This window comes from Chlorocebus sabaeus, chromosome 11 (assembly GCF_047675955.1).
Source record: "Chlorocebus sabaeus isolate Y175 chromosome 11, mChlSab1.0.hap1, whole genome shotgun sequence".
Lineage (NCBI taxonomy): Eukaryota > Metazoa > Chordata > Mammalia > Primates > Cercopithecidae > Chlorocebus > Chlorocebus sabaeus.
In genome coordinates, this window is record NC_132914.1 from 121,498,836 (window position 1) to 121,520,392 (window position 21,557).

General features: G+C 46.2%; 1 long non-coding RNA gene across 1 annotated transcript in view; it reads left to right on the forward strand.

The window, feature by feature from the left end:
- The window catches only part of LOC119622742 (uncharacterized), a 171,902-nt gene extending 163,151 nt beyond the window's left edge, over window positions 1-8,751 (forward strand). The window contains exon 5 of the long non-coding RNA XR_012094614.1: window positions 6,421-8,751. This is a non-coding gene — a long non-coding RNA (uncharacterized lncRNA). The remainder of the gene's footprint in view (window positions 1-6,420) is intronic.
- Window positions 8,752-21,557: the final 12,806 nt, after the last annotated feature.

Consider the following 21,557-nt stretch of genomic DNA (forward strand, 5'->3'; position numbering starts at 1 on the left):
TTTGATGATTGTATACAGTCATGTAACGGCCACCACAGATGAGATCGAGAACACTTAGAAGGCCCCCAAAAGTTCCCTGTGCCCCTTGGCAATCAAACCTCACCCTGACCGCCAGCTCCAGGCAATCACAAACCTTTCTGTTGCTATCACTCTGCCTTGTGTAGCATTTTCTATAAATGTCTCCTCTTGAGTTTAGCTCCTTTCCCTTCCATAACGCTTTTACATTCATTCATGTTCTATGTGCATTGGTAATTCACTATTTTTCGTTACTGAGCAGGATTCTGTAGGGTGGATAGACTGCAATGTGCTTATGCACTCACCCGCTGATGGACATCTGAGTTGTTTCTGTTGGGGTGATTGTGAAAAGACAGCCCAGTGCTATAGACATTTGCATACTGGTCTTTGTGCAGACATAACTCGTTTCTCTGGGGTGAACACTGAGGAGAGCAATTGGTGGGTCGCATGGTCAGTTTAGGTTTGATTATAAGTTCTGCTAGACTACGTTCCAAAGCTCTATCATTTTGCATTCCTGTCAGCAGTGTATGCAAGTTCCACTTGCTCCACATCCTTGCTAACACTTGCTATTGTCGGTCTTTTTAAACTTAGTCATTTTAGGGGGTGTGCAATGATAACTCCCTGTAGTTCTGATTCCTGCGTTAACTTTGCAGCACCCTCTCTGCTGGCGCTGGTCTCAGTCATATGACTGGATTTGACTAACAGAATGAGGCAGAAGTGGCTGGGTCAGTTCCACGTCTGAGTCTCAAGAGGCCTTGCATGTTTCTGCTTGGTTTCTTGCCCTCTGCCACATTCTTGAGAATGTCTGTGGGCTGGCCTGCTGGAGGGTAAGGGACATGTGGAGGAGTGCTGGTGGCCCCAGTTGTCCCAGCAAGACCAACCTAGATCAGCCAATGGTCAGTCCTATATCTTTCATGACCTTGACACTTTTGAAGAATACTGGCCAATTATGTAGAAAGTCCCTCAATTCGGTTATGTCAGATGTTTTTTCATGGTTACATTGAGGTTATGCAAGAATGCCATGGAAGTGATGTCGTGTCCTCAATCCATCTTACCAGGGGTGATGTCAACCTTATCACGTTTTCACTGGAGACATTGACCTTTGTTGAGGTGGCATCTGCCAGGTTTCTCTCTGTATGTAATAAGTATCTTATGGGGAGATACTTGAGAACTTCCAAATATCCCCTTTCTCTTCATATTTTTACTTGATGGTTTTAGCATGCATCAATGATTCTTGCCTGCAGCAATTAAGACTGTCAGATTTGCTTAATGATGACTTTCTATTTCATCATCTCTCCTACACTCATTCGTTAGAACTCTACCATAAGGAAGAGCTGTGTGTTCTCCCCATCCTATCTATTAGATCAATCATTTATTTATAGCAGTATGGACTCATGGATATTTATTTCATTCTCTGGGCAATACCCCTTACTATCATTATTTGTTTTTCTTGGCTTGAATATTCTCAGATTTGGGCTTTGGGTACTTCTTGTAGTTTTCCGCAATGCCCTTTTGATGTGATGCTATCATTATTTTTGGTACATCCTTACTTTCCAACAGTATGGACTCATCTTTGTTTTCCCCATCCCAGTCTTGAAACCAGCCCTTTCTCCAAATGTTCACTGGTTCCTTGGTTGGAGAATGGTGCATAGGAACCAAGATCTGAGTGCAAGGGTGCTCTTCACTGTTGGGATGTCATTGCTTCTGGGTGTGTTGGAGTCATGCATGCACACATTTGCATTTATACATCTATCCATCTGTGTGTGTATACGTGTGTGTGTATGTGTTACCATGAGTTAATACCAATTACTCTGATTTCAAACCAACACAATGGGATTTTTCTAGTTATTTTTAACTTCTTTCAAAATCACTTTGGTTCTTCTAGAAAATGAGCTCTTCACCTAGCTTAAGAACGTAGAGATGTCATGTATGGTTGGGCAGGTTGTTCGCTGTCCAAGGGTGTTCCAGCTCAGGAGAGCAATGGGAGCCGAATGCATCCATGCTCTACTCCTTAAACTCTGCACTCTAACATGTGCTCTGGGTCCACCAGAGGAAGGGATGCCCTCCTTTCACTTGTGCAAAGGCACTGGGTGAGCTAGCAGCAGCCTTGGTCTACTGCTGTCTCGGGATATTTTTGTGTTTACTTGTGAAACACCCTGGCTTGGGCTGGATTCCCCCAGAGGCAGATTGTGAGCTGAGGATTTGAGGGCGAGGAGTATTTTGGGACATGATTCCAGGAAACTCCCAGAGAGAAGCAGTGGGAGTGAGGCAGGAAAGAAAGCATGCATCAGGGAGCTGGTTACTACTGGGCCGCCGAGGCTCCATCTCAGTAAGGAACCCTGGAAGACGGGGAGGAACACGCCTTGGAGTTGCTTCCCTAAGGGATCAACTTCTGTCGGTCGCCACTCAAGGCTCCTCCTGATGGGAGCAGGCACACAGTCCCTGGTACTTCTGGCCCTGAGTGCCTAGGGGATGAGTGCCTGACATCGATGGCATCTGCTGTCCTCTGTCTCCTGCTTTCCCCATGGGATGAACTAGCTTGAGAGGCACAAGATCCCTGAGCAGGCAGAGGGACTCTGTAGGAGTCTCAGAGCTCCTGAGGCTGCACCCTCCCTCTGGAGCCCTGCGAAATCTTCAACATCCGGTTTTATGAGCCTCACAAACCTTCCAGGGGCCTCTCCGGCTCTGGGCGGGCTGCGTTGGAGGCCTGGTGCCCACGTGTGTCCTGGGCCCTCCACCTGTGCCCCGCCTGTTTGCACAGCATGCGTGAGCTGAGCACCTGAGTTTGCTCTTTGACTCAAGTGTTTCACTCACTCACGGTAATAGTGGCTGATAATTCTTTAGCTAACACACTTTCTACTTTGCAGTCTAGCTTTGTTTGCCTTGCAGCCCTGCTTTATTATCTCCGAGATCGGATGAAGCTTAGGGGCACCAGCACTGCCTAAGGAAACCCTGGCCCCTCCTTGCCTGGGATCAGCTGGGTCCCCGGGGCTCAGGCTTCACGACCCCTGCTGCTTGGTTACCCACCTCCCCCCTGGGGCCCCTGACAGGTCGGGGGACAAGCAGATAGAGGGCTCCCCAGTGCAGTCCAGACAGTGTGTGCTGCTGGGCAGACCAGAGCAGAGTGAGTCAGATTTGGCTTTTTATAATCATCCAGGTGCCAGGGTGGGCACGCGTCCTGGGTCATCCTTTCAGCAAGGGCTCACATCACAGCCTGTCACCAGCAGTAATTCAGCAGGAGTGTTTAGGTTCCTCCCTATGGGATCAGCGAGGGCAGCTGTCTAAGCCCCAGGCACACTGCCTAGGGCGGAGGTGGGGGTGGGGGCCGTCCTCCTAGGGCTGCCTTGCCTCTTGGCAGGTGATCAGCCTTGACCTCCTTGTGTGGTTTGGGGGGCTGCCTCCCATCTTTGTCAGAGTTTAACCTCTACCATAAACGAAACCAGGGTTTCTCAGAAACAGGCACTGCTGTCGGGGCAGCAAGATGACTTCACGTGGAAAATGGAATGGACCTAAATGAGATCAAGCCACCTCGTGGAGAAGCCATTCGCCTTCCAATTTGTTTTAATCCTGCTGATTATTGCAAAGAGAAAGACTTAGCCTGGTGCAAATGAGTCTTTAATGCCTCTGCGGACTTCCTAATTTTTCCTTTTTTCCTTTTTTTTTTTTAAATAAGAAAAGTTAAGCCTCAGGCTGTTCATCCTTCCAGTTGGAATTTAATAACCGTGTTTTGTTTTCATAGAATTTACTTTTGCAGTTGTTTATTCATGGCAGGGCCTCCTGGTTTTCCATTTAGGGGAGTGATAGGAAGTTTTCCTTTAAATTAATTTATTGTATATATCTTTTTACAGTGAGTCCTTAATATATTTTGTAGGTAATAATATGGGTGAGGTTGGACCTCTGACCCTGTACAGAAAAAGCGTGCTGATCTCTGTTATATAGGGTACATGACTGGTAATAGGTATTTTATCAGTGACATTGATAGAGTAAAAATGTGGAAGGTAATATGCAAATAACTAAAGTACTGGAAAATACTTGGCAAATCCCAAGAAACTAAACAGAAATTCCATTGGGAGGGCCTTTGGTAACCATAGAAAATTCCCAGCCTTTCAATTGTGTGCCTGGCTGTTTGCCTGATCACTTTATCACTCTTGAGATACTGCATTGATGACTCCATGAGCTGGAATTCACTGTGTTCATATCCTTTCCTGGTTCTGGGAGGGTTGTGGTTGGGTAAACTGGCCGGCATAAATACGCAGTTTCTCCCTCTCTTTTTCTGTATGGTCAGCCTTTAATTTTCTTTTTTAACTTGGGCTCTAGACCTATGTCTGGTTTCCCACGCAGTCCTCTGGTAGCTCTGGTTTCCAGTTAATTCCTTAAGCACAGTATCTACCTCCACTTCCGCAAGCATTTCCTGAGCTAAACGCTGAGTTGGAGATACACAAGTGAAAGACATGACCTGTCCCCATGGACAGCGCACATCGCAGGGAACTCATCACCACCACCTCAGGGAGCTCTCATCACTATTGTCATTGCTGCCACCACCAGCAAGAAGAAGCGACTAAGCCCCAGTTGTTATCTACAGTGGACCAACAAACACTTGCCTAAATCACCAGGCTGGCTTAACAAAAGTGGCCCACTAGACAGGAGAGGACAGAAAACCAGATGTCCTGGCATGCCCATAGGGCCTCTGTGCTAACTATGCCCCAGGCCAGGAGTGCTCTCCCTTGCTTTCTCATGGGTGGATCTTTCTCAATGTTCACTTTTCATTTTAAATATACAAAAGGCCTTCCCTGCCTCCTTGATCTACTAAAGTCCCATGGTTACTTTCTGTCACTTTATTCTGTTTAATTTCTCTTGCAGCACTTCTCACTATCTGAAGTGATCTGGTTTGTTGATCAGCTTCTTTATTTCTGTCTTCCCTGATGTGAATACAAGCCCCCAGCCTGTCTGCTCAACAGCTGTACCCTCAGGGTGTAAAATAGTGGCTGGCACAGTGAGTGCTCACTAAATGCTTGCCAAATGAATACATGAATCCTGTGGGTTTTTGAAAAAGGAACGAACATGCAATACTACCACCTGTGATTCTTCACAGTTAAAAAGGAAAAAGAAGTTTCACCTATGAGTTTTCTTATACAGTGAAAACATCAATAGGTTTGGTCAAGAGCCACAACATAAATTTTAAAGTCAAAAATTAACATCATTAGAGATTTTTTTTGGCGAATTATCATGCCTGATGATCCTTCTGCATCACTTTAATTCTTAGTATTGTCATCATTGTCATGATGACCATCACCAGGACAGAGCATTGCAGTTTGGGGATAATAAAATGTTAAAGACCCTAGAGAATATCTGGGGAGAGGCCTTGTCATACTCATGAAGAAATCTGAGGTCCAGAAAGATGACATGAATTGCTAAAAGATTTTTCCATGCAGTCCTCTGGTAGTTCTGGGTTCCAGTTAATTAATCCAGTTGTCACCACCCCCACCACCATCACCACCATCACCTCCATCATCACCATTACCATCATAATCATCATCATCAATACCACCACCACCATCACTACCATCATCACCATCACCATCATGACCATCACCACCATGACCATCATCATCATCATCATCACTATCGCCACCATCACCATCACCACCATCACCATCACCACCATCCCCACCACCATCACCATCATCATCACCTCCATTATCACCACCATCACCACCACCTTCATCACCACCATCGCCATCACCTCCATTATCACCATCACCACCACCATCATCACCACCATCACCATCACCACCATCCCCACCACCATCACCATCATCATCACCTCCATTATCACTATCACCACCACCACCATCACCACCATCACCATCATCACCATCACTATCATTATCACCTCCATCATTACCATCACCACTATCACCATCACCATCATCATCATTATCACCTCCATCATCACCATCACCACCATCACCATCATCACCTCCATCATCACTATCACCATCACCATCACCACTATCACCATCATCACCTCCCATCATCACCATCACCACCACCATTGCCACCATCATCAGGGTCATCACTGTCATCACCACCATCATGACTACCATCACACAAATGAGCCAACTTTAGAATGCCCCAATGCTTGAAATACCCTAAGGTTGCCACAAGGGGTTCCATTGTGAACCGTTATCTTGTCATAACACCAACACTCTTGTGCAACGCCCCCTAGGCTGAAAACAGATCAGGGTGGTCTCCTGCCAGGAAGAGAAACTTCTTATGGCTCTGTTCAAATTCCCTAGAAAAATATCTGTGGCTGAGGAATTTGTATATTAAATTTTAGTGGTTTGTACATACAATTTCTAAAACTCCCTTTCTCCTGTTATTTATTTGCTTACTCTAATTTAGGCACTTAAAGAAGACCCAAAATTCAGTGAGCAAGTCCCCATCAACCACCAGAAACAGAAAACAGGTGTGTGGTGCTGAGAGCCACATGACCAAGGCTGGGAGGACTCCCCTCCCTGAGACGCCAAGATAAACACACTCACAGCATCGCCATGGAAATAGTGGCTTATAGTTCAAATGCTCAGGAGGGGATAGGAAAAAAAAATCAGGACAGCACCATAGAGAACAATTTCCCTCATCAACTTCTGTGCTCCTCCCAAGGGCAGAGGACCTGCAAATTACATCACGGCCTCTTGAGTAGTTTCCACAAGGACCGATGTTGATGGGGATCTAGAAAAACAAAGGCAAGCCGTGCCCCAGACAAGTCTTCATCTCAGAAGCGGAAGTCCTTGGCATAAGCCAACCATATTGGCAAAGCCCTCGCTGGGTGAAAAGTGCAAAGCGAGGACAAAGAGATGATGAGAAAACCAAGTCTGAACATTTGCTTGGACAAGTTAGAGTCAAGGAGACAGAGCTGGAGCTGAAAAAAGAAATCCAGTGTTAACAGGAGGCGTCCAGTGTGTTAACGGCTGTTGTCCAATATGGTAACTGCTGGCCACATGTGGCTATTGAACCCTGAAATGTGGCTAATGCAACTGAGAAACTGGACTTTTAGTTTAATTTAACTTTAATCAACCTAAATTCAAAAACTGATACTTGATTCAGTTGTTAGGAAACTTTTGAAGTATGTTTGACACAACTTTAGAAGGTGAATCTAGCTTTTCAACTGTGACTGGAGTCTTTTATGGAATTTACAGTTTTTAAATCAATCATAAAATGTACATAACTTTACACATTTTCCGTTAACATATAACATGCAAATTGACATACAAATAAGTATAAAATGCACATCGAATTTCGAAGACTTGGTACCAAAAAATAATGTAAACTGTCTAATTCGTATTTTTTAATATTGTTGGCCTGTTGAAATGGTAATATTTTAGATGTGCTGGGTTAAGGAATATATGTTATTAAAATTATCTTCACCTACTTCTTTTTATTTTTTCAAGTTGCCAATAGAAAATTTAAAACTACATAGGCAGCTTGAATTCTGTTTCTATTGGACAGGGCGGCTACAGTCAGTCGGGAGCTGACAGATACTTCAGGCCAGAGAGGCTGTTGACACCGGTCAATTGTTTTGGTGCCTCCTGTCCTGTGCCCACTCCCCAGTCACCACCTTGGGAGTAAATGTTAGCTGAGAAGCTGTTGCTCACCCAGAGAGGAAGTATGGTGTAATTAGAAAACTGAATCATAACTTAGATATTTTACAGCTCCCTCTGTTATCATGGACTCTGGAACATTCCATAGAGTCTCAATACCCTGAGTAATTTCTGGGGAATTTTGACTCTGATCACCCAAGTAATTGGGTCAGGCTTGGTCTGACTTCTCAAAACCCCAAAAGTCCTATACCCTGAATATGCCAGACTCTGTGGACCAGCTGATGTACCCTGAGCTGCCGCAGGTAGATTCTAGAGTTTGAGATACATAAGAATGCAATGGTTTTATAAATCTAAAATTATTTCAGATTAAAAAGTTTATTTTTAAAAATATGTAACAAGTCTTGGGCCTGAAGCCAACCTGAAGATTTCTCATTTTATGACCACAAGATACGGCTTAGTAGTTCCTGAAGGAGTCATTCTCTAGTTCTCTGCCTACCAATATGGCGGCCACCAGCCCTGTGGGGTACTGAGTGCTTTCTCCCTTCGGGTGGAGTTGGATCACATGGAGATATGCCACACGTGTGGAATACACACTGAATTCCAAAGGCTTAGTATGGAAAAATCATGCAAAATATCACCTTAATAATTTGTATATATTGAGCACGTTTTGAAATGATAATATTTCAGATATACTGGGCTAAGGAAAATACATTATTAAAATTAATTTCATCTGTTCACCTGTTTCTTTTTTACCCTTGTTAGTGTGGCTACTAGGAAATTCAAAATACACACACAGTTTGCACCTGTGGCTCAAATTCTATTTCTTTTTTTTCTTTTCTTTTTTGAGATGGTGTCTCACTCTGTCGCCCAGGCTGGAGTGCAGTGGTGCCATCTCGGCTCACGGCAACCTCCGCCTCCCGGGTTCAAGCAATTCTCCTGCCTCAGCCTCCTGAGTAATTTTTGTATTTTTAGTAGAGACGGGGTTTCGCCACGTTAGCCAGGCTGGTCTCAAACTCCTGATCTCAGGTGATCTACCCACCTCAGCCTCCCAAAGTGCTGGGATTACAGGTGTGAGCCACTGTGCCTGGCCCTTTTTTTTTTTTTTTTTTTTTTTTTTGAGATGGAGTTTCCCTCTGCCGCCCAGGCTGGAATACAGTGGTGCAATCTCGGCTCACTGCAACCTCTGCTCCCTGGGTTCAAGCGATTCTCCTGCCTCAGCCTCCTGAGTAGCTGGGACTACAGGCGTGTGCTATCATGCCCAGCTAATATTTAGTAGACATGGGGTTTCACCATGTTGGCCAGGCTGGTCTCCAACTCCTGGCCTCAGGGGATCTGCCTGCCTCAGCCTCCCAAAGGGCTGTGATTACAGGCATGAGCCACCGTGCCTGGCCTCAAATTCTATTTCTATTGGACATTGCTACTCCAGGACATCCTTCCTCCACCCTCAGAGGATGAGCTGTTCTCCTCTGATGGACACCTCACGAGATCCTATTCTGCATCTGCCCAGTGTGGTCACGGACAGGTCCCACCTCTGTACGCCTTGTTCTCCTCGAGGAGAGGAGAGTGCCTGTCACAGCTGAGAGAGCCTGGAAAATGGGTACTATAGTATTGTCTACGTCAGGGAGATGCGATGAGGAGTATTACCTGCAAAACGCTCGCTGCCCTACCCACGGCATCAAAACCCTTCAGTCAATAAATCAAATGTTATTTTTCATCTCTAATTCCACCCTTCCACCCGTTCTTGAGTCTGACCCTTTTTCATTTACTTCCAAGTTTTGCTTTCTTTCTCAACCCTCCTCAACATCTTCCCCTCTTTCCCTACAAAACCCTTCCATCTTCAAAGATGCTTGGTTCTTCCCAGTTCTTAAAGTAAAACATCTCTTTCTTTGGATTTGTTTGACGACCAACTGTTCGATTTCTCTCCTTCCCTTTGCAACTCATGTGAGTGACCCGTGTTTCCTTTGTCTGTTTTTGACCCATCCACTCCTTTCGGGACCCCTGGTCAAGCCAGCCTCTGCCCATAGCCTAGGACTGACAGCCCTCTCCAAAATTCACCGGACCTTCATCTCACCACGCCTAAAGCCCCTTCATCTCACCACGCCTAAAGCCCCTTTACCCAGTTTCAACCTTCTCAGCTTTTTAATTTTTTTAAACCAAGAACAAGAAGACTTCAAAATGCTCGTTTAAAAGTACTTTCGATTATGACAATCCAGGGCTCTCCCAGTGGGTCCCTAGGACTCTGCACCTTCCTGGGATGAGTGGGTAGGAGGTTGCCTGCATTTTTCATCTCTAAGCTCTTTGCGTTTGAGGAGTGAGGTTGTTCTGTTTGGAAAGGGCTGTTCTTATCTGGATGGAGCCCCGCCTGTTTCCCTGGAGGGCAGAGGTCGCTGGGGAGTAACAAGCGTTAAGGCCTCCAGGTCCTCACAATCTTCATGCCACATGAGCTAAGCAGTAAACAGCTCTCCAGGACCCAAATAAAAAGGTCTTTATGGAGAGAACAAACACAAAGAAATGTCAGGATCCAATTCAAATGAATAAATAAACCCAGTTCCAAGGCTGCAGGCCACAGGATTTCGGAGAGACTGAGCCAAGCAAGTTGGTTTCTCGAGAATTGTTTCTGAAAGGGAGGGAGGAAGAAAGATCTCGGGGCCGTCAGCAGATCCCAGAATCTCTAGACTCATGTCCAGGAGCCGTCTAGAAGTGAAAGCAGATTCCCAACCGACAACTATCCTACCAAATGTTGCACTGGAAAATCAAAGTGAGATGACTCTCACGGGACCCGGGAACAGGGGACTCCAGGCATCCCGGGCCTGTGCCAGAGTTGGGGACCTGGGAGGTGACGGCAACCAATGCAGGTTGTAGCAATCAATGTCCTGTGATCTCAGTCATGCTGGGTCATCTGTCCCCTGCCGGCTTGGGGGGCTGGCCACTCTCTGTCCTGGCCTCTGCCACTCCATCCTTGCACAAGTTCACCCACCTCACCCCCTCCTCTAATGAGCTTTTCTTTTCCCCGCTGTTTCTCGTACTCATAATGTTCACACAAAGCTTCTCACAGCCCCGCACCTGATGGTCCCAGCACTCTCTGCCTTCTCCGTGTCCAGGTTTCTGCTTCAGACACGATGGGCCAACTCTCTGTATTCCTGATCTGAAATCGTGAGACTCAGATTATGGGGACAGAATCTCCTGGGTCGCTGGTCCCTTCTCATGAGCATCTTGTCAGACCTTGCCCTCAGCAGGAGCTATGCCGCTGTGGCCCTGGCTGGGGAGCCTGGGTCCAGCAGGCACCTTGATTGGACAGGCTGGCACGATTTTCCTTCTGCAAGAGACAAAGCAGCTCACCCATCCTTTCAGCCCATCAACATTTTACAAGTAGTTTGTATGTGCTGAGCACTCAGCAAGGAAGCGTGAGAGAAATACACACCATTCTTGCCTTGCAGGAGCTCTCAGTGTGGACAGAGGGACAGAATCACGATCAGCGCCTAAGATGAGGTCCCAGGTACAGTGATTGAGCTGGGGGCACCAGGAGTGAGGGTGAGTCGCGTAGCAGAGACCACCAGGAGCAGGGCTGAGTCCCTAGGGCAGGTCGGAGTGTGGCCATAGTAGGTGCGGGGGAAGAGAGGCTGAGAGGCACACACACACAGGGTGGGTGGGATGTGTGGGTACTGCTGTCCCATAAAACAGAGACAGGAAGTGGCAGGAAATGAGTAGAAAGGGACTCTGGATGCCATTTTAAGGACCTGGGTCAGTGCATGGCAAGTGATAAGGGAGCCACTGCAGGATTCTAAGCAGAAGGGTGTCCTGTCCATCCTGGCATTGAACATGAGTCACTCTGTGGAGCAGTGAACTTGGTTAACAGAGACTGCCAGTGGCCTCTAAATCCCTTGTTCCTCTCTTTCCTGGGCTCCTCTCCACTCCCCAACCAGACAACATTTCCCAGCACCCCTTGACTCTAGGCAAGGTCATGTGATTAGTTCTGGCCGATGGATCATTAGCCAGAGTGATATGGCCACTTCCAGGCCTGGGCCCTAAAAGCTCCGGAGAGAAACTCCAAGCTCTTCTCTGTCTCCCAGCTGGACACAGAGGATCCAGTGGAGGATGCTGGGATGGAGCCACAACATGGAGGAAGCCTGGGCCCCTGAACCACCGTATTGAAGACCATCCTATGCCAGCACGAATGGGAAACACATTTTCCCTGTGTTAAGCCACTTCAGTTTTGAGATTGTTATTGGAACAGCGAGGACTACAGCAGCTGCTGTTGAGAGATGATAGGAGCCTAAATCAATGGGTGGAACAGATTCAAGCAATTTTAGGGCAATACCATAATTACCAGTTGGCAATCAATTCCATGCAGGATGTGATAGAGAGGGAGGCACATCTAGCACAGGACAGGTGGACTGAGAATTTAGAAGGAAGAAAGGGCTTAAAAGGAAGGCAATGAGCCAATGCTCAGACTCCAGGGAACTGTGAGCTCCAGTGGAGATGTCTAGGAAGCTTGGGTAAGAAGTCTGCACCAAACGTGTACGTAGATGGTACTTTGAGCCAAGAGAGCCAATGAAATCCCAAAGGGAGAGGCAGGTGAGGTAGAAAGAGAAGTGACGTTAGACTTAGGGTCCAGCACATTTGAGGGGTACTCGGGGCAGGAGGATCCCACAGAAGAGATGAAAGAGGACGAGTCCATGAGGTAGGGAGATAACCAAGGGCAGTGAGCATCATGGAAGCCCAGAGAGAAGCCAGGCTGCTGCAGTCCCCAGTGCTCTGTAACAAGTGACCCCCTAACTTCACAAGGGCAATGTTTATTTTGCTGACATTTATTTCAGTAGGGCTAGGTGGGGACAGCTCATCTCTGCTCCACTTGGCCTCAGCCAGAATAACTTGGTGGCTGACAGCTAGAGCCACCTGAAGTCATGCACACTGAGGGCCCGAAGTCCACTGAGGCTCAGGCCAAATGGACAGCGATGGCCCTGGGAATGTCAGAAGACAGGAGGACAAAGGCCATCAGAAGTGGCTCTCACTCCATTCTCATCCCATTGGCTAAGGCAAGCTTTGGGCTGAGCCCTTCAATGGGGAAGGGAAAAAAACACTGTCCACTGTCATGGTGGGCACTGCCAAGTCACCAGAAGGGGTGGGCATGTGACTGAAGCCCACAGGTGCCCTTGATGGACCAGAGTGGCAAAGCTGCCCCATTTCCATTAAAAATTACAATATTTGTGCACTGCAGCAAAGCCAACAGTCCCGGCAGGTGAGGCTACGTTACAGGCACTTCAGTGAGAGCAGCAGGGACGGCAGGGAGCCGCGACTCCATCTGCTGCAAGGGGTGCTGCAGGCATATATTATTTCCCTCTGCCTGGTCAAAACAAAGAGAAAGGCAAACGACAAGGAACTCTGCAGACAACAAAAGAAAAATCCCGGAATCCCTGTCTCTAGAAGTGTATACCTTGAGGCGTTGGAGTTGATCTTTGGCAAAAGCTCCAGCCTACTTCACCAACTAGAAACACATGAGTTAAAAAGGAATGTTCTCTGCTGAAGCAAAATTTTGAAAAAGTCTAGAACTATCCGCCCATCTCTTCAAAGCTTACCTGGGGTCCCATTTCCTGACTTCAATGCCTGTAACAGCTGAGATCTCTCTTCCCCAGCCAGGACCTGGTGAGTCCCTGGTTGGCTTTGCTGCTGTGCAGAAACAATGGGGTGTTTTTTGAGGGAAATGGAGCATCTTTGCTTCTCTGGTCCATCAGCTGCACCCCTGGTTTTGACTTACGATCTGACTATCCAAGGGACAGCAGGGTTGGGGAGGGGCTCAAAATAATGATATCTGTGTCTTTGCCCCAGACATCCACCCACCACACTGGGCTCTTGTGTGAGAGACTAGGAGCAAAGTGGAAGGGCAGGATGCAGAGCCTGGGGGCCGCCCAGAAGGCTGGGGAGCTGGCCCAACTCTGGGCTCCCTGAAATCCTCAGACTGTTTTTCAAACAGGTGGGGGATTGCTTAACACCCATAGTCAGTTTTTCCAAGTTCTGCTTTCCTCCCCTTGATTTAACCCTATACGTAGCTTGGTGGAAATTTCACCTTTGCATGGGCCTGAATGTGCATGCGCCTGTGGGCACTTGTGCCTTTATGCATGTGAGTGTGCGTGCATGTAGGTGTGTATGTCTATGTTTGCACATACCTAGGGCAACAGTACAGAGAATAGGAACTTGGGAACTGGGTACCGAGTCTACAAAAATTACCAGCAACAAATTCATCTCAATTTCTATCACCCACTGGTACCCATCGAGGATAAGTTCAAATCATTTTTTAAAGTTGACACTATATCATTCCACAGTGAAGAGGAGGGTTACAGATTGAATTGCACTCCTGCCCATTTGTACCTCAAAGTACTAATCCCCAGCGCCTCGGAATATAACCCCGATTGGAAACAAGGTTGTTGCAGATGTCTTTAGCTAAGATCATACTGGAGTAGCGGGGCCCCTAGTCTGGTATGATCAGTTTCATTATAAAAGGGAGAAACTGGAACAGAGGCGCACACACAGGGCGACCCTGTGGGAAGACTGAATTCTGCTGTTATCAGTCAAGGAAGTACCAGGAGCTGGAGAGAGGTGTGGAACAGAACCTTCCCTGGCGCCCTCCGAGGGAGCATGGCCCCACTGACACGTGGATCTCAGACGTGAATCTCAGACGTGGAGAGCTGTGAGATAATAAATTTCTGTTGCTTAAGCTGCTCCGTGGATGGTACTTTGTTACGGCGGTCCTGGGAGACTAACACAGGAGTTATGATGCTGTCGATTTCCAATGACGAGTCGTTAAAAATGCACTCCTTTTTGGTTCTTTGGGATGTATTTTATATATTCTTCTAAGACTCACGTTCCTTTTTTGCTTGTTTGTAATTTTGTCAGGGAGATGTAAACTAATACACAAATGAATCCATGTTTCCTCACCACGCATGTCTGCATTCCTCTTTCCAAGGAACATTACTTTCTTTACTCTCCTCCAAACTGTGTGTTTCACTCACATTCTCCTTATGTTTCCTTCATCACCTTTTTCACTCTCGGCTTTTGTTTTAGATCCAAGGGGTACATGTGCAGGTTTGTTACATGAGTAAATTGTATGTTGCTGAATTTTGGGGTACCAATGATCCCGTCACCCAGGTAGTGAGCATAGTGCCCGAAGGGTAGTTTTTCAACCCACATCCCCCTCCCACCCTCCTCTGTCTAGTAACCCCAGTGTCTATTGTTCCCATCTTTGTGTCCATGTATGCTCACTGTTTAGCTCTCACTTATAAGTGAAAACACACAACATGGTTTTCTGTTCCTGTATTAGTTCACTTAGGATAATGGCCTCCAGCTGCAACCATGTTGCTGCAAAGAACATGATCTTGCTCTTCTTTATGGCTGCATAGTATTCCATGGTGTGTATGTACCACTTCTTCTTTATCCAGTCCACCAATGATGGGCATCTAGGTTGGTTCATGTCTTTGCTATTGTGAATAGGGCTACAATGAATTGGTGGAACAATTCATTTTCCTTTGGGTGTATACTCCATAGCGGAATCACTGGATCGAATGGTAGTTCTGTTTTAAGTTCCTCAGGAAATCTCCACACTGCCTTCCATAGTGACTGAACTAATTTATGTTCCCACCAACAGTGTGTAAGTATTCCCTTTTCTCTGCAGCCTTGCCAGCAACTGTTATTTTTTGACTTTTTGATAATAACCATTCTGACTGGTGGGAGATATCTCATTTTGGTTTTGATTTGCGCTTCTTTAATGATTGGTGATGTTGAGCATCTTTTCATATATTTGTTGGCTGCATGTATGTCTTCTTTTGAGTAGTGTCTGTTCATGACTTTTGCTTTTTTGTTTTTGTTTTTGTTTTTGTTTTTGTTTTTTCAGACAGAGTTTTACTCTCGTTGCCCAGGCTGAAGTGCAATGGCGCAATCTCAGCTCACTGTAACCTCCGCCTCCTGGGTTCCAGTGATTCTCTTGCCTCAGCCTTCCGAGTAACTGGTACCTGGGATTACAGGTGTGCACCACCATGCCCGGCTAATTTTTATATTTTTAGTAGAGACAGGATTTCACCATGTTTGCCAGGCTGGTCTCAAACTCCTGACCTCAGGTAATCTACCCACCTTGGCCTCCCAAAGTGCTGGGATGACAAGCATGAGCCGCCACACCCAGCCCTTTCACCCATTTTTAATGGGGTTGTTTTTTGTTTGTTGAATTGTTTAAGTTCATTGTATTCGAGATATTAGACCTTTATTGGATGCATAGTTTGTGACTATTTTCTCCCATTCTGTGGGTTGTCTGTTTACTCTGTCGATAGTTTTTTTGCTGTGCAGAAGCTCTTTTGTTTAATTTGGTCCCACTTGTGAATTTTTGTTTTTGTTCCTTCAACACTTAAAAAAAAATACCACCACCTTTCCTCACCCCAATCAAGTGGGGTGTGAGGCAGTGGTCTTGATAGCCAAGAAAGTGGTTGTCTGGATAAACTCCCCCAGCCTCACCATCTCAGCTCTGTAATTTACTAGCTTCAAGACTTCAGGTAAGTCACTAAACAGCCAATAGCTTCAGTGTCACCAGCCATAAAACAGGGACAATGACACCTTGTCAGTAGTGCAAATAAAGTAGTACGAATAATGCATTATCCAGACCATAAGAAAATGAAAAAGTTGAGTTTTCCAAGATGCATTGAATTTGCTCATTCATCTGGCAAACGCAATCAAGAATCTCCTCCTGCCTGTCATGCTGTGTTCTGGGTGCGGCAATGCAAATGTTGATGAGAATAGTCCCCACCCTGAGGACTTTACCATCCTGTTCTTCACTAGAATGTGATTAGGCCTGGGAGAATTAGAGGAGATGGGGACTTTTCAGCAACACGTGATAGAAATCCAGCTCGAACCTACTGAGACAGAAAATGACATTTACTGGCTCACTTCACCGAAAAATCCAAGGGCAGATGGCTTCGGGCGTGGCTGGATATGGGCGCTCAAACACTGCTATAAGGAATTGACCCCTCTCTACCCATTGGTTCTGCTTTGCCTGACATTGGTGTCCTTCTCAGACAGGTGATAAGGTGGCTGCCAGCTGCTTCTGGCTTATATTGTACTCATTTAGAAAACCAGCAGTAGAATCTTTTGCCCAAAATACCAACCGAAGTCTTATGGAGTGCTCGCATTGGCTTGGCTTTGGTCACACCCCTGTTTAGTGACCCAGTTATGTGGCCATGGGTTGGAAATGTACTGAATGGCCAGGTTTGGTTCATGGACCCATTCATGATGCCAGGAGGGAAGAATCAGCCCCTCCCAAATCAGATGGATTGAATATAGAAGAGCAGTGATTCGGTCAGGTGTGGTGGTTCACACCTGTAATCCCAGAACTTTGGGAGGCCGAGGCAGGTGGATCATGAGGTCAGGAGATCAAGACCATTCTGGCTAATACAGTGAAACCCCCTGTCTACTAAAAATACAAACAAAATTAGCTGGGCCTGGTCACGGGTGCCTGTAGTCCCAGCTACTCGGGAGGCTGAGGCAGGAGAATGGTGTGAACCCGGGAGGCAGAGCTTGTAATGAGCCAAGATCACACCACTGTGCTCCAGCCTGGACAACAGAGCAAGACTCTGTTTCAAAAAAAAAAAAAAAAAAAAGAAAGAAAAGAATAGAAAAAAAGAAAAAAAGAAGAGCAGTGATTCCCCCTAAAAGGAAAATATGGGAATAAATATTGAGCAGGCAGAAACAATAGATGTCTGTTACAGAAACAGGGAGGGGACCAAGTGCTCTGCCTAAGAGAAGAGTAAAGGTGCCAGGGGAAGCTTCAGGAAGGGGAAATGAAACTGTAAGAGTTTCCCCGGGATAAAAATGGGTTATAAAGGGAGGAATTGTGGCAGAGGAAAATGGTTTGTGCAAAATACTTAGACATGTTCCCTAGAGGACAAGTCATTCTGTAAAGCTAGGGTGAAGCTAATCTAACAGGGAACTTGATTTACCTGCTTGCAGTTAAGAGAACAGGCTGACATCCATAGTTTTGTTTCCTAGATTGTATGCTTTGGTTCTAGAATTTCTATTTGACTCTTTTTTATAGTTTCTGTTTCTCTGCTGAGATTTCCCATCTTTTTATTCATTGTGAGTATATTTTCCTTTATAGTACTGAACGCAATAATAATAGCTGCTTTAAAATCCTCATCTGATAATTCCAAAATCTGGATCATTTTAAGGTTGGTCTACACAAATTGTCTTTTCTCTTGAAGATGGGCCCATGTCCCTGGTTCTTTGTATGCCAAGTAATTTTGGATTGTATCTTGGGTCTTATGAAAGTTATTTGTGAAGACTTTGGACTCTTATATTTCTGCAAAGAGTTTTGTTGTCTTGCTGTTAAACGGAGGAATGAGTTGCTTGGGCTGAACCTTCAGACTCTGTCTCTCTTGGAGTTTTTAGGTATGTGGAGATTAAAAAGGGCTGGTGACAGGAAGAGCAAAGGTCATTGTCATCCTCTTTCCCTGACTTGCTGCCTTCCTACTAGGACAGCATGCCCAGAAGAGGAACTCTCTCGGGATATAGATCTGCTTATCCTGGGGAGCTTTAACATCAAGGAAAAGTGGTTGGTTAATGGCTGCAGAGATTGATCTCCGTGCTGTCTGAAGCTGTCTAATATGCTGTGATTTTCATGTCTAGCCTTCCACAGGGCGATAAGATAGGTCTTAGCTCTCATTAGCAAGCTTTGTGCTTTAAAGTCCTAAGAAGGAGCTATGAAAATTTAATGAAAGTCAAGTGTAAATGGTACAACCATTTGAAAAGCATTTTGGCAGCATCCAGCAAAGCTTAGGCTGTGCACACTCTGTAAGCCTGCAGTCTCTCTTCTCAATATATCCCCCAGAGAGCTGTGTCTCTCAAACTTTTCAGATCATGACCCACAGGAAGGAACATCTATATCCCAATCCAACTGGCACATATGCATGCACACACACATACCTCTGAAGGAAAAGTGCCATGACATATTATTTACTATGTGTGATGCATTTCTAACACTGTTTTTTCCTATTATTTTTAATGCTGGACATGGCTCACCAAATTGATTTCAATATTTAATAACAGCTGGAACTCTCATTTTGAAAACTACTACCCCCGAGAAACAAGGAGACATGGACAAGAGTATCCCAGCAGCATTGTTTGTGATGGAAACAGGAAACAACGGAAGTAGCCATCAACAGGAGTATAGTCAAATAAACGGCAGAATATTCATACAAGGGGACATTACACCATAGTGAAAGTGGATGGACTACTGCGGTGTGTGTCAGCGTGAATGGAGTTAGAAATTGTAATATTAAGGCCAGGCGCAGTGGCTCACGCCTGTAATCCCAGTACTTTGGGAGGCTAAGGCAGGTGGATCACCTGAGGTCAGGAGTTTGAGGCCAGCCTGGCCAACATGGTGAAACCCCCTCTCTATTAAAAATGCAAAAATTAGCAGGTTTTGGTGGTGGGTGCCTGTAATCCTAGCTACTCAGAAGGCTGAGGCAGGAGAATCGCTTGAACCTGAGAGGCAGAGGTTACAGTGAGTCAAGATTGTGCCATTGCACTCCAGCCTGGGAGACAGAGTGAGACTCCAACTCAAAAAAAAAAAAAGAAGAAGAAAAAGAAAAGAAATTATAATATTGAGTGGAGGAAGCAAGCTGTAGAAGAGTAGATAGAGTAAGATACAGCTTAAAACATATCATATGTGGTGTTTGGGGAGATTTTCAAGCTTATGTAAACATGTTTCAAAAAATGCACGTGAATAACAGCAAATTCAGGATAACTGTAACTTTTGGAGGGGGACTGGGGCTTCTATTATTTTGTCTGGTGACATTTTCTCTCTTTCTTTCTTTCTTTCTTTCTTTCTTTCTTTCTTTCTTTCTTTCTTTCTTTCTTTCTTTCTTTCTCTCTCTCTCTCTCTCTCTTTCTCTCTTTCTCTCTTTCTTTCTTTCTTTTTTTGAGATAGAGTCTCGCTCTGTCGCCCAGGCTGGAGTGCAGTGGCCAGATCTCAGCTCACTGCAAGCTCCGCCTCCCGGGTTTACGCCATTCTCCTGCCTCAGCCTCCCGAGTAGCTGGGACTACAGGCGCCCGCCACTTCGCCCGGCTAGTTTTTTTTTATTTTTTAGTAGAGACGGGGTTTCACGGTGGTAGCCAGGATGGTCTCGGCCTCCCAAAGTGCTGGGATTACTGGCGTGAGCCACCGCGCCCGGCCAACATTTTCTTTCTTAACCCAGTGGAGGGTGTGTGGCTCTTTGCTGTATTGCTCTCTGAATCTTTTTGATCATGTTAAGTTCTTATTTTTTAAAAAACTCTAATGAAAGATCACAAGATTGCAAAACTGGTGCCAACTTTTCTTTCTCAATATTCCAGCTGCCAATGTGCCATTTTGCCTGCGGTTTGAGTAGCTCCTGCCACATTCTAGCCCTTATGAACTGAGAATTTGCTCAAGCCCTTTGTAAAATTTTAAATTACAGACGCTGTATAGAGGAACCAGAGAGCTCAGCCACGGTGACCCCACGCCCATCTCATGTTGCCCATTATAACGTATTCATTTATACGGGAAAATCTGTAGCACACCCCTTGGCCCTGGGCCCATAACTGAGAAAGATTGCCCCAAAATGTGCAGTCTTTAGTGCTTTTATGTATTTAATGGCCTAGGGAATGAAGGAGGGGGTGGGGTGGGGGCGCAGGGCAGGGAACTCAACGATTTACTCTGCCCCCAGCCTTTTTCCCTCCTACAAATGCTTTCCAGTCCTCTTTTTAAAAGTTTCATGGTGAACCAGTGAATAAATACCCCATAGTGGGCTGGCCTTTAAAAACAACAAAACTAGGCTACTGTGGAATAAATTATTGACTTAGCAGCTAAGACACCTGAGGGAGGGGGAAAAAGAATGTGTGTATGTAATTGAGTGTCGTTGGAGAGCAAATTAAGGTGGTATGTGTCTCATTACTTAATGGCCCAGCTTAGGAAGGTTCTGGAAGGTTTCCAAGAACAGGAAATAAAGCCCCACTAATGTGCATGAAGAAAGCTTAGAGGGTCAGAGGAGGGTGCGGGCACCCCGCAGCAGACGGTGGACCGAGGCAGGAAGCCCGTCTCACCTTTACCTGGCTTTCTTGTGCTAGCAAGGGTGATGTCCAGGAATGCCATGGTTCCCCTGTGAAATTGCTTGGTCTCATTAGAGAATACCTCAGAGTGCCAGCCTGTCCTGCCTTCATTCCCATCCTACCAGAAATCCAATTTGGTGATCTGTCTTCCAGGTGTGTGATATTGGAGTTCTCCACCCTTTAAAGCCTCATCAGCACAGGCACAGAAACCGAGAACCTGGGATGTCTTCCCAGGTGACCGGGAGAAACACAGGCAAGTGCTTGATCATGACAGGACGTTCACATCGGCCTAAGTTCTGTGCCCCTAATCGGTTGGAATCGGGGCCAAGACCTCCATGGCAGAAGGACGTAAAAGAGGCAGGGATCCCTGAGAAAGAAAAGGGGAGGCTGACAGTGCAGAATATACAAATGACAAAGAGAGGAGATAGACTGCCTGGGTGCGAGGTTTGGCCCTGAGGATAACCTTGGCCAAGGGTAAACTTGCATGTTCCCTGAACACGACAAGCCTCCATTCCCGAATCTGCATGGGGTGGGGGGAAGTGATAGTAGCTGTCTCAGGAAATGAACAAGGATGAAGGGGAACTCCCACAGCAAGCCCTCAGCCAAGCACCTGGCTCCCCTGAGTGCTCCAGAAACACCCGCTTTATCATTGCTGGAAGGGAGGAGAGCAGACCCCGCAGCTGGGGAGGGTGTGGCTGGCGGCAGGACGGGCAGGTAGCAAGCCGCCCACACGGTAGTCTCTGGCCTGCTGAAGGAGTGGGCGCCATTTTTCTCTGCATCCTCTTTCTCTGAAAGGCAGACGCTCAGTGCGTCTCACTCAAGGCCCAATCCAGAGTTTAC